Genomic DNA, 3,592 nt, shown 5'->3' with positions numbered 1-3,592 from the left:
CACAATCAGCAGGGGTGCGAGGTTGTCGTAAGAGAGTGTGCTGTCCTCCCGTGGGATGAGGGTGGAGGAGCTGTGGGTCACTGCTATGGAGTGTTATAGCCAGAGGGAGGGACACAATCGTTACACCCATAAAGAGATGAACATCTGCTGTGTTAGACCTGGAATAACCTGACGGGTCACATGGACTGCAACCAAGTACCATGTTTATTACCATGACGCATTTGGGATTTGCTATCTTCTTATCCAGCTGGATCAGATATGTGCTGATTTTAAGTACCTTAAACACATATGACCTCTTATGTGTTTATGTAGCCATAATTTATGGATTAAGCATCCGATATAGAGTTGTTTTGGCAGAATGACTTATGTTAGATTAGTCTAAAAGGTTCAAATCTGTCCAGTTGTATCTCATAATCATGGCTAACATCAACCATTCTGTTTAGCCATCCTTCATTACTGTATAAGCAAATACATGGTTGGGGAAGAGGGACGGGCTTCTAGAAAAGGAAGAGATAAACAAATACACTAGATGACTCAGGGCGAAATGTAATTTGAGTCTGTCTGTTTCTGTTTCTATAAATGGCTTGCAGTAAGGACACAAGTAAGGATGTAGTACTCTTAATCTCCAAATTACAAAGAAACAGAGTACATGAACACAGTTTCTCTTTTATATTTTACTTTATATTTAGATTTAATGTAGTTTGCTGGTTTGATGAAGGCATCTTTTGCTGTAATCAGCCAATAAGTACTCTAGTTATACAAAATGTCCCATATATACACTTTCTTTTAGAGAGCCTTTAGTTTGGAGGCACATAGTGAGTTCACTTTAATAAAATTCTATAACTGTGAGCTACTGGAGAAAAATGAAATGAAGAATGAAAAGGGATTAGGGTTGATGAAGTCTCTGAGAGCTCCGTTTTGGGAGACACCATTACTTGCTATACGAGCACTAAATGATATGGTGGATTTTAAACTATATAGGGATGTGTTAAACATAATGATCTAAAGAGTTAGTGTTTCAACAGAATGTGACTTAATCTGCCTTGAGGCTGCAGGGTCTCAATAAGGCTTTGATGGTATAACAGATATGGAAAAGGGTTACACTAAGCTGCGATAAAGTGTCATTATATCTGTGACTTGCATGGCTGGTACATATGGATTATTACTTTTAATTAGCCATTCCCCTTTCATCATTTATCTCTAGCTGTACTGATTCTTTAGCTCTTCCCCACTTTCAGAATACATTTTTTTTTCACTGCCAATAAACATTACATTTTAGGACCATTATCTGAAGGTGTCTAGTGTGGGATGCAGAGGAAGATTTTATGACGTTGACTGTCTTTGTTTGACTTGAATGAGGCTTTGAAACAATCTAACAGTGTTGGTTCCTCATTATAACGGCTTTCTTTATTATCCTAAAGTATCAAAGCTTAATCTAGTTTTGGGGGATTTTAATGAGGTGCATCCTTGAAGATGCAACATATTACGAAGAGGGAAACTATATTCAAAATGACCTGTCTATTTGTCATTGTTTGCCGTGAAAGTTACATTTCAATTTGCAATGCATTTGAAGACTTTGTAAAGTTAAAATAACGCTTTAATTTGATGGAAGGTATCGTATGCCTAAAGCAAGGATTTGGTTGCTAACCACAGCCAGCTTTGCTATCTTTGTTTGACTGAGACAGACCAGGAGCAAAACTGAGATGGATGGGCTCCAGACAGCTAAACACACACACACACATGCACACACGCGCGCGCGCACTAATCTGCTCTCTCAGAACCACTCTGTATTGTCGTAGCGCACAAATGCCATCCATACAGAGAGTGTGTGTGGGCAGAGGCAAGACTCCATTTCTTTGTTTTTCCTCTTCCAGGCGAACATGTCAATCCTTCGTTCTAAAGAGGGAGCGCATACATATGGTGTCTGTATGTGTGAGCGTTAAAACGAGGGTGGGTGTTTAAATGTCACATCCCATAATTGCATCACTTGCTGACTGTCTCCCTGTGCCCCGAGTTAAGCTAGCTCTGTGATTACCGAGCCAACACACATTAAGTGCAAACATTCTCCTTAATCTACTGTGCTTATCACATTCTGTGTGATGTTGGAAACTACAACGCCCATAATGCTGTGTCATCTCTTGTTGTGGAGGGGAAAGATTTTCTTTGGACTAACTTTAAAGGTGGGGTAGGTAAGTTTGAGAAACCGGCTCGAGATACACTTTTTGTTATATTCCATGGAATGCTCTTAACATCCCGATAGCAATGAATATCTTAAGTGCTTTGACAAAGAATCCATAAAAAAACTGTACTGTGGTCGTACTGTAAAAAGCTCGACCAATAATTTAAGCCGGCCCAGGTAAAATAACTGGATGGCCTTCCTGCCTGTCAGCCTTTCATCTGTGCACAAACTTATCTCGTGCCCTCATTGGTCATGTGCGCGTTCGTGTGTGTTGGAGGAGGGGCTCTGTAAGGAAGTGGCAGATTTGTTCCGGCTGTGTATTTTCAAATTCTAGCGCACTCGAGCTGGTTTCTCCAAAATGACCTACCCCACCTTTAATGTATGTAATGTGTAGTATATTAGAGAAACGATCCAATAGAGTGGTGCAGTGATGAGTCCTTAAACCCGGAAGTGTGTTAGCATTTTACCATTACCGGTTCTCTCGTCTCAGTCAATGGGATTTCTCCATAGGATTTTGGAAAATAGCTCGAAATAAGGTCTGTGGTTGACACAAATTTAAGAGACGGATCACGTTATGTTCTACGACATTAAATACATCAGAAGTGACCCAACTGGGGATTTTGGAAGAGTTTACATGTCTGAAAAACAATGGTTGTTAACATGTGGCCTAATAGGACTACAGATGTTCTCGAGGACATTGTACGTCATTACGCCGAACACGTAAACACTCCCGCTAAGTTTGTTTGCCCCTGTTCTGCTTGAAAGCAAGTACCTGCCTCTTGCAAACTGTTAAAACAAATGCTTCAACTTGTACAATTTTGAATCTGTATTTTTGAATATGGATCTTAAGTTGGCATGACGTTGAAGTCGTGCGACCATGCTGTACTCGGCTGTTGTTCGTTTATAGCATAACGTTAGTATTTTGCTTCTGCCGATTCGATTTATGATTCGTACATTATAAAAGTAGGGTAGACGTGGATATTATCCGGCTGAATAAAACGTGCATTTATCAAACAGGTTCGTTTTCCACAGACCTTATTTCGAGTTATTTTCCAAAATGGAAAAATCCTATGGAGAAATCCCATTGCCTTTTTGTCGAGGGAACCCATGCACAGCTTACTTCCGGGTAATTACGTCATCCCTGCACCACTCCATATAAATAGTGGATGAGTTGATGCTCAACTCTTTGTAAAATGATAAGAACACACGCATGGACATTCTCAAGGCTGCAGCATATATTTGCCGTCTCTGTACTGCTTAAAATATATTGTATTTCAATAAACACTGTTGGGCAGTGCTGTAATCACTAACAACTAGCTATAGCAGGGGTCGGCAACCTTTTTGATATGAAGTGGCATTTAAAAAAAAAATTGTTATCAGCGTGCCAACGATCGAGAATTATCAACGGGGGGG

At 40.1% G+C, this 3,592-nt stretch overlaps 1 protein-coding gene across 1 annotated transcript in view; it reads right to left on the bottom strand.

Annotated features, from left to right (window-relative positions):
* The window catches only part of bckdha (branched chain keto acid dehydrogenase E1 subunit alpha), a 19,702-nt gene that overhangs the window by 14,840 nt on the left and 1,270 nt on the right, over positions 1-3,592 (bottom strand). The window lies entirely within an intron of this gene.

The sequence above is a fragment of the Notothenia coriiceps genome, unplaced genomic scaffold (genome assembly GCF_000735185.1).
Source record: "Notothenia coriiceps isolate Sejong01 unplaced genomic scaffold, NC01 NC01_scaffold00003521, whole genome shotgun sequence".
NCBI lineage: Eukaryota > Metazoa > Chordata > Actinopteri > Perciformes > Nototheniidae > Notothenia > Notothenia coriiceps.
Note: the sequence above shows the minus strand (reverse complement) of the source record. Positions and strands in the feature narration are given on the sequence as shown.